The 13,361-nt window shown below is 43.7% G+C and overlaps 1 long non-coding RNA gene and 2 pseudogenes across 1 annotated transcript in view; 1 reads left to right on the top strand and 2 right to left on the bottom strand.

Annotated features, from left to right (window-relative positions):
• The window catches only part of LOC134928996 (uncharacterized), a 36,512-nt gene that overhangs the window by 6,870 nt on the left and 16,281 nt on the right, over positions 1 to 13,361 (bottom strand). The window contains exon 3 of the long non-coding RNA XR_010178193.1: positions 12,888 to 13,021. This is a non-coding gene — a long non-coding RNA (uncharacterized LOC134928996). The remainder of the gene's footprint in view (positions 1 to 12,887; positions 13,022 to 13,361) is intronic.
• On the bottom strand, positions 1,319 to 1,437 carry LOC134930299 (5S ribosomal RNA; annotated as a pseudogene).
• Positions 3,398 to 3,516, top strand: LOC134930544 (5S ribosomal RNA; annotated as a pseudogene).

Here is a 13,361-nt window from a genome sequence, read left to right as displayed (position 1 = left end):
TATATATATATATAGAAGCAAGGGATAATATTGCGCCACTTGTGCTAGGACATAGATATGTTGTGCAACCGGCAACCTAAAAAACACTCTAAAAAACACTCCCCTCTACTGTTAATGGGGCGTCTGCTGGGTCCCTCAAAACATACAGGGGTGGTAAGCCCCTGAAACAATGTAAAAGGAAGGGGGGATGAGGGATATATAGCGACTAATGTGTTTAATACAATGTACAGTTGCCACTTAGATATAAAAAAAATATATTTATTAATGTAGACATAAAAGAAACATAAAGGCATATATAAAAAATGGGACAACAAAACATACACAGCTGAGCTAAAAACACTTAAATGAAACCTTAAAATTGCAATAAAACCAAGTAAAATGGATTTTCCTTATCTTAGGTGAGGTAGGTGCAGGATTTACCCAACGCGTTTCGTCTCAAAAGACTTCTTCAAGGGGTAGGGACAGAGTGAACCTGTAAAGCTATTTATAGCCATATTGCTGGGTGGGAGGGTTGTGACATCACAGAAAGTCATGTGATACAATTATGTGAATAATGTTATTTGGCTGTTTAAAAATGTGGTGCCATAGGAACAGGGTCAGTAGGAACTAGTGGTATACAAAAACGAGTGAATTAGGCATTGCACAGTAACTTTAAAAGTCTCAGAAAATGTTTAAAACATGAAATTGCGGTACTTCCGCCACACTTCCGGTGACGGACGGGTTCAATGCGTCACTTCCGCCCCACTTCCGGTCGCGTCTGCGCCCGCGGCGGTTCGTGACTACAGTTCAATGTGCTGTATGGGAGTTCCTTAGTGTCTGTGATCCAGGGGAAAGTCTCTGTTTTCACATGTCCATGTGGTAGCCATATTTGATGGGAATTTCTCCATGCATATCTCAGCTGCGGCAGCCATTTTCTTGTAGTTCATTATGTATACAGGCAAAACGGTATCCATGGCAATCGGTGTACATAGGAATGAAAAGTAAATAGCATCAGGAATAGTTTTGATCAGTTGTGCATTTTACACATATTATGCACTACAAAAACGGAATATATACTCATGATAGTAATGTTTTTTAAGACAGTAATGTTTTTTAAGACATATTTAGTTTATATAGTTTTTTATACCTGGTGCTACAGGTATCTAAAATTGAAGTGCATATAGTATACTAAAAACAATATTTAAAGTGATAATGTGAGGTGTGTACGGTCCGTGCTGATATAACACCTAGTGTGATTGGAACATATTACATTGTGAAGTATTCTATCCGTGAACTTACATGGAGCGAACACCTTACCCAGGCTCCTATTTGTTCACGTACTTTACAGTACCTGATCTTCCCAGCTGGTCTCCCTTGCTGGCACTGATCAGGCCCAACGCTGCTTGGCTTCCAAGATCGAACGTATTTGGGCATTTCCAGCGTGGTGTGACTGTACCGATGTTGTGCCCTCTTGGTTATTCGCTCCGAACCCCAATAACAGTTAATATTTATATCAAGTGTTAAAAATAGATATTAATGGGTATGGGGAGGGAAGGTGGAGGGGGGTGGGGGGGTGGATGGGATTTTGGGAGTGGGGAAGGGGGACAAGGAGTGGGGAACGGTATGTGGGGAGGGATAGTGTGGGAAGGTCGGGAATAGGGAAAAAGGAAGCAGTTGTAAAGTTTTTGTACCGTATCTTATAGAAAGGGAGCGATCTCATAGTTGTCATTAAATCCCCTTGGCTGTAGCGTTTGCAGTTGAAAAATCCAAAACATTTCCCGGCGTGACAATTTATTAGCGAGATCACCACCTCTTTCTCCCAATTGTACCAGTTCGATAGCTTTAAATGTCAAGGCTTCAGGATTGGAGTTGTGTGTCATAATGAAATGTTTGGAAACAGCGTGGCTTTCTACTTTGTTCCTGATGTTCCTCACATGCTCCTGTATTCTTAGCTTCAAAGGACGCTTGGTCTTTCCGATGTACTGTTTGCCGCAGTCACATTCTAGGAGGTAAATAACCGATTGAGTGTTGCAGTTCATATAATTTTTGATTTTGTATTCCTTTTTCTTTTCACTGTCCGTAAAGGTTTTCCTGTTTGGATGTAAATGTCTGCATATGTTACATCGCCCACATTTGTAGGAGCCCACACACTTAGGCCAGGTGGATTCTTTTTCATGGTCAGTTCTAAGCATGCTCGGGGCCAAAATATCCTTAAGGTTTCTTGATTTTTTGAAGACTATTTCAGGATGAGGAGGGAGGATTTCTTTGAGGATAGGGTCCATAAGTAAAATTCTCCAATGATTTCTGAATGAATTACGGATAGATTTCTCATGTCGACTAAAGGTGGTTACGAATGCCGTGGAGTTCTTCGTTGACAAGGAGGACTGTCAATCACAGCTGGAGATGTACAGCAATAGGTTCAAGCAAAAAGCTTCCTACAGAATGGTATCTGGATACTCTATCAGCAGAACTAACGATATTGACAGGTCCAAATTGCTAGAATACAAAGTAAGGGATAAAACGAAGAACTCCATGGCATTCGTAACCACCTTTAGTCGACATGAGAAATCTATCCGTAATTCATTCAGAAATCATTGGAGAATTTTACTTATGGACCCTATCCTCAAAGAAATCCTCCCTCCTCATCCTGAATAGTCTTCAAAAAATCAAGAAACCTTAAGGATATTTTGGCCCCGAGCATGCTTAGGACTGACCATGAAAAAGAATCCACCTGGCCTAAGTGTGTGGGCTCCTACAAATGTGGGCGATGTAACATATGCAGACATTTACATCCAAACAGGAAAACCTTTACGGACAGTGAAAAGAAAAAGGAATACAAAATCAAAAATTATATGAACTGCAACACTCAATCGGTTATTTATTTCCTAGAATGTGACTGCGGCACAGTACATCGGAAAGACCAAGCGTCCTTTGAAGCTAAGAATACAGGAGCATGTGAGGAACATCAGGAACAAAGTAGAAAGCCACGCTGTTTCCAAACATTTCATTACGACACACAACTCCAATCCTGAAGCCTTGACATTTAAAGCTATCGAACTGGTACAATTGGGAGAAAGAGGTGGTGATCTCGCTAATAAATTGTCACGCCGGGAAATGTTTTGGATTTTTCAACTGCAAATGCTACAGCCAAGGGGATTTAATGACAACTATGAGATCGCTCCCTTTCTATAAGATACGGTACAAAAACTTTACAACCGCTTCCCTTTTCCCTATTCCCGACCTTCCCACACTATCCCTCCCCACATACCGTTCCCCACTCCTTGTCCCCCTTCCCCAATCCCAAAATCCCATCCACCCCCACCCCCCTCCCCATACCCATTAATATCTATTTTTAACACTTGATATAAATATTAACGGTTATTGGGGTTCGGAGCGAATAACCAAGAGGGCACAACGTCGGTACAATCACACCACACTGGAAATGCCCAAATACGTTCGATCTTGGAAGCCAAGCAGCGTTGGGCCTGATCAGTACCAGCAAGGGGGACCAGCTGGGAAGATCAGGTACTGTAAAGTACGTGAACAAATAGGAGCCTGGGTAAGGTGTTCGCTCCATGTAAGTTCACGGATAGAATACTTCACAATGTAATATTATGTTCCAATCACACTAGGTGTTATAACAGCACGACCGTACACACCTCACATTATCACTTTAAATATTGTTTTTAGTATACTATATGCACTTCAATTTTAGATACCTGTAGCACCAGGTATAAAACAGTAAGGTTATGTACACCCTTTACAATAATATGTTAAATCCAAGCACTAGCACTTTAATACTTTATTATTTACATATCTGTTAATTTATTAAGATGCCGCACTATATTATCTAAATATGTCTTAAAAAACATTACTGTCTTAAAAAACATTACTATCATGAGTATATATTCCGTTTTCATTCCGTTTTTGTAGTGCATAATGTGTAAAATGCACAACTGATCAAAACTATTCCTGATGCGATTTACTTTTCATTCCTATGTACACCGATTGCCATGGATACCGTTTTGCCTGTATACATAATGAACTACAAGAAAATGGCTGCCGCAACTGAGATATGCATGGAGAAATTCCCATCAAATATGGCTACCACATGGACATGTGAAAACAGAGACTTTCCCCTGGATCACAGACACTAAGGAACTCCCATATAGCACATTGAACTGTAGTCACGAACCGCCGCGGGCGCATGCGCAGACGCGACTGGAAGTGGGGCGGAAGTGACGCATTGAACCCGTCCGTCACCGGAAGTGTGGCGGAAGTACCACAATTTCATGTTTTAAACGTTTTCTGAGACTTTTAAAGTTACTGTGCAATGCCTAATTCACTTGTTTTTGTATACCACTAGTTCCTACTGACCCTGTTCCTATGGCACCACATTTTTAAACAGCCAAATAACAATATTCACATAATTGTATCACATGACTTTCTGTGATGTCACAACCCTCCCACCCAGCAATATGGCTATAAATAGCCTTACAGGTTCACTCTGTCCCTACCCCTTGAAGAAGTCTTTTGAGACGAAACACGTTGGGGAAATCCTGCACCTACCTCACCTAAGATAAGGAAAATCCATTTTACTTGGTTTTATTGCAATTTTAAGGTTTCATTTAAGTGTTTTTAGCTCAGCTGTGTATGTTTTGTTGTCCCATTTTATAATATATGCCTTTATGTTTCTTTTATGTCTACATTAATAAATATATTTTTTATATCTAAGTGGCAACTGTACATTGTATTAAACACATTAGTCGCTATATATCCCTCATCCCCCCTTCTATATATATATATATATATATATATTATGGTAAGAACTTACCGTTGATAACGTGATTTCTCTTATGTCCACAGGTATCCACAGGATAACATTGGGATATTGTTGAGCGACAGCGAAAATGGCACCAACACAGTCACGAGCTTTCTGGCCTCCCAGGATGCATTGGGGCCTCCACTATATAGTCCCGCCCACTGACTCAGTCAGATCAGTTCTTTCCACAGCGATTTTAGGCAGGAACATTAGGTAGAGACCTGTACAGGCGATAAGAACACACATGCACACCCTTCCATACAAGAAGGAAGAGGTTTAGTGATCGTCTAGATCCTCAAATCAGATGCGTCAGGGTGGGATCCCTGTGGATACCTGTGGACATAAGAGAAATCACGTTATCAACGGTAAGTTCTTACCATAACGTTCATTTCTCTGGCTGGGTCCACAGGATTATCCACAGGATAACATTGGGATTCCCAAAGCCATTTTAGTGGTGGGGACGCTCCTGATTGCACAGGAGGACCTTTCGCCCGAAGGTTGCGTCATGAGAGGCAAAAGTATCCAAGGCATAATGTCTGATGAATGTGTTTATGGAAGACCATGTGGCTGCCCTACATATCTGTTCTGCTGATGCACCCTGTTGTGCTGCCCAAGAAGGATCTACCTTACGTGTAGAGTGTGCAGAGACATTAGCCGGAATAGGGAGATCTGCATGAGAATAAGCTTCAGATATTACCATTCGGAGCCATCTCGCCAGCGTCTATTTACTAGCAGGCCATCCTCTTCTATGGAATCCGTAGAGGATGAAGAGGGAATCTGTTTTCCTGATAGCACTAGTACGATCTATGTAGATTTTTAAAGTCCGGCCCACGTCCAGCGACGCTTCTCCCGCAGATAGTCCCGATACCTGAAAAGCGGGGACTACAATCTCTTCATTCAGGTGAAATTTTGATACCACCTTTGGAAGATAGCTAGATCTCGTTCTGAGAACTGCTCTATCTGGAAAAAAACTTAGGAAAGAAGACTTACATGATAATGCTCCCAAATCTGACACTCTTCTGGCTGACGCCATTGCCAGTAAAAAAAGAACTTTAACCACTTAAGATCCGCTCTCTCAAGTGGTTCAAACAAAGGACCCTGGAGAAATTTAAGAACTAAATTCAAATCCCAGGGAGCTGCAGGAGGAACAAATGGAGGTTGAATATGTACTACTCCTTGGAAAAACGTACGTACATCCTGTAGGTCAGCAATCTTCGGCTGAAATTATACAGTCAATGCTGAGACTTGCACCCTCAAGGAAGCAACCTTCAACCCTTTATCCAATCCTGCCTGCAGGAAATCCAAAATTCTAGCTACTTTAAAGGATCTCGGATTGTAATTTTTTCCAGAACACCAATGAATATAGACTTGCCATATTCTATGATACACACGGGCCGAAGAAGGCTTTCTTGCTCTAAGCATGGTTTGGATTACTTGCTTTGAAAATCCTTTAGCCTCTAAGATAGAGGTTTCAACAGCCACGCCGTCAAAGACAGGCGATCCAGATGACTGACAACAAGGACCCTGCATTAACAGATCTGGACGTTGAGGGAGCAGGATTGGTGCTTCCACGGACATTCTCAACAGATCTGTGTACCAATGCCTTCTTGACCAAGCTGGAGCTATTAGAATGATTGCTCCTTTTGCCTGTTTTATCTTTCTCACTACTCTGGGTAACAGAGATATTGGAGGGAACAGATATGCCAGCCGAAACCTCCATTCTACTGACAGTGCGTCTACCAGGACCGCTCCTGGGTCCCTTGTTCTTGATCCGTACCTCGGAACTTTGTTGTTTAGACGAGACGCCATAAGGTCTATCTCTGGTAGACCCCATCTGTTCACCAGTGTCTGAAACACTTTTGAGTGTAGCGCCCATTCGGTTTCCTGAATGGTGTGCCGACTGAGAAAATCTGCTTCCCAATTTAGTACACCCGGGACAAATACTGCTGACAATGCTGGGAGATTTAGTTCTGCCCATTTTAGAATGGGGGTTACTTCCTCCATCAGATTCTTGCTGTGAGTTCCTCCTTGATGATTGAGGTATGCTACTGCCGTCGCATTGTCTGAGCGGATCTGGACTGGTCTTCCTTGTAGATTGTCCTTTGCCTGAACCAGAGCCAAGTAAATGGCTCTTATTTCTAACAGATTTATCGGCAGGCGACTTTCCCTTGCGGTCCATTTTCCCTGGAACCATAGGCTTCCGAGTACCGCCCCCCAGCCTTGCAGGCTGGCAACTGTTGTCAGGACTTGCCACTCTTTTATCCAAAAGGGTCTCCCCTTGTTTAAATGGTCTGTCTGTAGCCACCATGCTAGACACCTTTTTACATATACTGGAATCTTTATCATCGGCTTCTTTATGGTTTGATGATTTCCATTCCATTTGGTCAAAATGAGATGCTGCAACGGTCTGGAGTGGAATTGCGCATATTCCACCATGTCGAACGTTGATACCATCAGACCCAACAGTCGCATTGCTGCATGGACTGACATTGTCTGGGCTTGCAACGCTTCCTGAGCCATGACCTGCACCTTTACTATTTTTTTCTCTGGTAAGAGAACTCTCTGTAGGTCTGAATCCAATATGGCTCCCAAATGAACCATCCGCTGTGACGGATTCAGGGAAGACTTCTCCCAATTTATGAGCCACCCGTGTCTCTGTAAACAAAGTATCGTCTGTTGGAGATGGCTCAACAGTAAATCTTGCGACTGTGCTAAGATTAATAGGTCGTCTAGGTATGGGAATATTCTTATCCCTTGCTTGCGCAGACAAGCTGCCATAACCCCCATGATCTTGGTAAACACCCTGGGTGCTGTAGCTAGCCCGAAGGGCAAAGCTTGGAACTGGAAGTGTTCCTTGAGGATGGCAAACCTGAGGTAACACTGATGTTATAGTGCTATAGGCACATGCAGGTAAGCATCCCGTACATCCAGAGATACCATATAGTCTCCCGGTTCCATAGCCAACATTATGGAGCGTAACGTCTCCATGTGGAACTTCGGGATCCATATGTAGTTGTTCAACATCTTCAGATTTAGAATTGGTCGATATGACCCATTTGGTTTCTGGATTAAAAACAGATTGGAGTAATACCCCTGTCCCTTTTGTGATGGAGGTACTGGGACAATCACACCTGACTGCAGTAATTTTTGGACTGCTTCTTGCAGGGCATTGGCCTTCGACTCTATACGAGATGGGCTGGTGCAAAAAAATCTTTGAGGAGGCTGCCGCCTGAATGGGAACCCATACCCCTGAGATACTACCTTCTGCACCCAGGCATCTGCTGTTGACTGTTGCCATATGTGTGCAAATTGCAGGAGTCGGCCCCCAACCCTGGAATCCTCCAGGCGGAGGCCCGTCTCTTCAAGCTGAGGGTTTCTGTTCAGGTTTGGAAGCTGGCTTTTTGCTAGCCCACTGCTTCCTACCTCTGGATTTAAACTGGGGTTGTTTCGGTTCCTCTTTAGCTTTCGCTTTGCTTTGCCAGCGAAATGAGCGAAGTTTTAAACCCTTGGATTTAGGGTTATAGGTAGCCGGTAATCTGACCTTTTTCGATTCAGCCTCTGACTCTAGGATATCCGATAAAGGTTTTCCAAATAATATATTACCCACGAAAGGCAATGCTTCCAATTCTTTCTTGGACTCCGCATCTGCCTTCCAGGTCCGTAGCCAAACTGCTCTGCGAGCGCCTACTGCCAGGGCTGAAGCTTTAGAAGCAACAGTGCCTACATCAATAGCTGCTTCTTCTAAATACTGGGCAGATTGTCTTAAACGGCAAAGACGACCATCTTGCTCCCTAGTAGGAGAGGGGATGTCATTCTCTAGTTCCTCTATCCATTCGCCCATTGCCTTTGCTACCCAGGCCGAAGCCATAGCAGGTCTTACCACTGCACCTACAAGAGAAAAAATATTTTTCAATAGGCTCTCTACCCTTCTATCTGTGACATCATTCAAAGAGGTAGATGACAGTGGTAAAGCAGATTTATGCACGAGTCGCAGAACATGTGCATCTACTTTTGGAGGAACTTCTCTCTTCGAACAATCTCCAGCAGGAAATGGATAATAAGAATCCCATCTCCTAGGAATCTTATACTTTTTACTGGGCGCTGCCCAAGACTCATCCATCATTTCCGTCAACTCATCTGACGCTGGAAATTCAGCCTTCACTGACTTTGTTCGTTTGAATACAGGTGCTTTTGCTTTTAACGCTGTCTTGGCTGGTTCTTCCAGAGAAAGCACAGACTTCACTGCATTAATGAGTTCAGCTACATCTTCTGAACTAAAGCTCTGCGACTGATCATCATACGGAGTTGAATCTATTGTTTCTGCATCATCATCCGATGTATCATCTTGTGTAGTCTGCCATACAGACGTATCTGTCTTAGTCTTACCTGCCCCTTGGTTGCTTGTAGAAGCTACTGGAACCAAACCATAGGAAGGGAGCTGCATGTATGGGTTCATAATGTAACCTAACCCTTGAGGTGGTGCTACCGGAGCTAACCTGTCCACTATTGAAGACAGAGTCTTTGCGAACATATTCCATGGTGGCTCTACTGGAGGCTGAACTAACTCCTGTTTTTTACTTCACGGAAAAGCGAAACAGTTTGCACACAAACCCTCATAATTGACCAATTGATTCATATCAATTACCCCTGACTTACAAGATAAGCATGTTAGGGCTATGGGAGTGCTTGACAAATTCTCCTCATCACTTTTGCCGCTCACAGACATTTTATCTGATATTGACTACACAATTTTGTGACTGAAAAACACCCTATAATCAGTATATAGAGGTGAAATCAATCTGACCACAGTGCACCTGATTTGAGGGTCAGAACAGGATTGACATTACACAGAGAAGTCAGCACGCATACTAGCAGTCAGTCACATGTTAAAGCATTAGACATTGTCACATGAGAATACAACCTCCATAATAACTTAAACATAAGTAGGAAAATTGTACTTCTGTTTAACTGGTTCTTTTTTCAACATAACATGCAGAAAACACAGTAATATACAGGTCTCATATGCAATAGGTACTAAAAATTAACAATGCATACTAAGGAGTAGAAAGGAATTTTTAGTACTGTATACCCTGCCTCCAGAGAGCGGGATACAGGGAGACTCACCACACTTCCATATCCAAGCAAAGACGCTCGTAAGATGCTGAGTGGATTCAGACGCTACTAGTGTACACTGCCGCTCTTGGTAACTGATATCGGACACGAACGCTCACCAACGGACATGGACGCTGAGCGACTCCACGTGCATGCAGACGCTAAAGGCCTGCGACTCGGTCTGGGCGGGTTTATATCCAGTGTACACAACCGCAGCGTCTAAGCTGTGACCGAGTACCCTCGTGGTAGCGTCTGAGCCGGAAGTGAAGTCATTCAGTTCATGAAACGAGGGACACTCGGGAACTGGCCATGAACTCGGAGGAGTGGCGGCCAGGAGAGCGTCTGAAACCCCCTGTTGACTTAAACTCCCAGGATCGCGGCCTCAACCTAGTCCTGGCGCCTATGATCCCCAGAGCGTAGCGTTGTCACACTCGAGATATTCGGCACATCAACACACTGTTTGTAGTCTCCACCAATCAGTGTAGCTGTGTCCTGGCCCCTCTAGTAAGAGGAAGTCCATAGACTCACCGTCTCCCCATGCTCCGGCCACAGCCTGGTTACTTCTGCTGGACCTGCTAGAACATCCGACACAGACGCCCGTCGAGACAGCACTGTACCGCGGAGGTAAGCGTTGTTGCGAACCGGTTGGGAGTTGTTGGAGCGACCCTTTCTAATATGCGTTTAAGACGCTGCTAAGAGAAGTCGCTCAAAAACCAAAACAGTAAGTCTATAAAAATAAATTAATGAAAACTTAAGGCTGCTTTCACAGCAGCCCTGTGACCATGCGGCTTCCTGCCGCACCAAGCAAAAAACTGATCTGACTGAGTCAGTGGGCGGGACTATATAGTGGAGGCCCCAATGCATCCTGGGAGGCCAGAAAGCTCGTGACCGTGTTGGTGCCATTTTCGCTGTCGCTCGACAATATCCCAATGTTATCCTGTGGACCCAGCCAGAGAAATATATTATATATTATATATATATATATATATATATATATATATATATATATATATATATATATATATATATATATATATACACACACACACACACACACACACATATACACACACAGTGGGGCAAAACAGTATTTGGACAGCCACTGATTGTGCAAGTTGACCCACTTAATAAAATGAGAGGTCTGTAATTTCCATCATAGGTACACTTCAACTGTGAGAGACAGAATCTGAAAAAAGATAAACAGGAAATCACATTGTATGATTTTTAAACAATTTATTTGTATATTCTTCTCTAGATCTGTCATGTTTTGGGGCTGTCGCCGGGCAACACGGACTTCAACTCTCTCCACAGATTTTCTATTGGGTTGAGGTCTGGACTGGCTAGGCTACTCCAGGACCTTGAAATGCTGCTTACGGAGCCACTCCTTAGTTGAGTGTTTGGGGTCATTGTCATGCTGGAAGACCCAGCCACGTTCCATCTTCAGTGTTCGTACTGATGGAAGGAGGTTTTTGCCCAAAATCTCACGATACATGGCCCCATTCATCCTCTCCTTAATACGGACATAGGCGTGCGTAGACACTGACAGGCGGGTGCCGCTCCGGACTTCCCCCCCCCCCCCTCCACGGCATTATAGTGTTCTCTCACCTCCCCTGTCCTGGATATTGACTGCTTACCTGGGCCGCCCAGGTGAGCAGTCTATGACCCGCCCAGGTGAGCAGTCTACATCCAGGACAGGGGAGGTGAGAGAACACTATAATGCCATGGAGGGGAGGGGGGGGGGTCCGAAGCGGCACCCGCCTGTCAGTGTCTGCGCACGCCTGTGAATACGGATCAGCCGTCCTGTCCCCTTTGCAGAAAAGCAGCCCCAAAGCATGATGTTTCCACCCCCATGCTTCACAGAGGGTATGGTGTTCTTGGGATGCCATTCTTCTCCCTCCAAACACGGCGAATGGAGTTTATACCAAAAAGTTCGATTTTGCTCTCATCTGACCACATTACATTCTCCCAATCCTCCTCTGGATCATCCAGATGGTCACTGACAAACTTTAGAAGGGCCTAGACATGTGCTGGCTTAAGCAGGGGGAAGTTTCGGGCGCTGCAGGATTTCAATCCATGACGACGTAGTGTGTTACTAATTGTAACCTTTGTGACTGTGGTCCCAGCTCTCTTGAGGTCATTGACCAGGTCCCCCCGTATAGTTCTGGCTGATTCCTCACCGTTCTCAAGATCATTGATACCCCACAAAGTGAGATCTTGCATGGAGCCCCAGGTCGAGGGAGATTGTCAGTGATCTTGTATTTCATCCATTTTTTTTATAATTGCGCCAACAGTTGATCTCTTCTCACCAAGCTGCTTGCCTATTGTCGAGTAGCTCATCCCAGCCTGGTGCAGCTCTACAATTCTGTCCCTGATGTCCTTAGACAGCTCTCTCGTCTTGGCCATGGTGGAGAGGTAGCAGTCTGACTGTTTGAGGGTGTGGACAGGTGTCTTTTATACAGATAACCAGTTCAAATAGGTGCCATAATACAGGTAACGAGTGGAGGATAGAAGAACTTCTTAAAGTAGTAGTAACAGGTCTGTGAAAGCCAGAAATCTTCATGCTTGGCAGGTGTCCAAATATTTTCCACAAGAATATACAAGTAAATTGTTTAAAAATCATACAATATGATTTCCTGGTTTTTGTTTTGTCTCTCACAGTTGAAGTGTACCTATGATGGAAAATGACAGACCTCTCTCATCTTTTTAAGTGGGTCAACTTGCACAATCGGTGTCTGTCCAAATTTTTTGCCCCACTGTGTGTGTGTGTGTGTGTGTGTGTGTGTGTGTGTGATAGATTATATATATATATATATATATATATATATATATACCAAAGTAGAGGAACACGGCACTCATAGGACTTCATAACAAGCAGCAAGCTGATTCAAAGGAAGGCTGACAGCGCAGCATGATGTTTCATTTATTTGCTACATTTTGTCAGGACAAGGTAATAACAATAGAAAAACAATCTTACCTTAAATAGAGCCTGACACAGACCATCACGAACGCTGTGAGTGCTTCCTGGACGGGGGCTGATGACGTCACCAGGAGGCGACGTGCGCTCTCCAGCGCCATTTCCATGGCAACCCGCCGGAGGCCTGCACAGCACTGCAGGTTATACAAAAGTTGTAAACACAAGTGAAAAAAGTGCGCTAAACATAATCAGAAGTGTCAAAGTAGCATTAGAGGACAATAAAGAGCAATCTTTTAAATATTAAATAAGCTAGTAGAAACAGTCACAAAAGATATATAAGATATTAGACTGCAGACATGTATGTATAATGTAATATTAATGAACAAAAGATACATCTAATTGCCCCCAAGTTCAACCCAGAATTTTGCAGGCGGTGAGTGGCGGTTCTTAATAAATGTAGCTTTGATCTACTTTCACTTGTCATAGAGGAATCTAACCGTGAACTAACCAGGATCAAGGGCAACATTAATGTCT

Source organism: Pseudophryne corroboree, chromosome 5 (genome assembly GCF_028390025.1).
Source record: "Pseudophryne corroboree isolate aPseCor3 chromosome 5, aPseCor3.hap2, whole genome shotgun sequence".
Classification (NCBI taxonomy): Eukaryota; Metazoa; Chordata; class Amphibia; order Anura; family Myobatrachidae; genus Pseudophryne; species Pseudophryne corroboree.
Note: the sequence above shows the minus strand (reverse complement) of the source record. Positions and strands in the feature narration are given on the sequence as shown.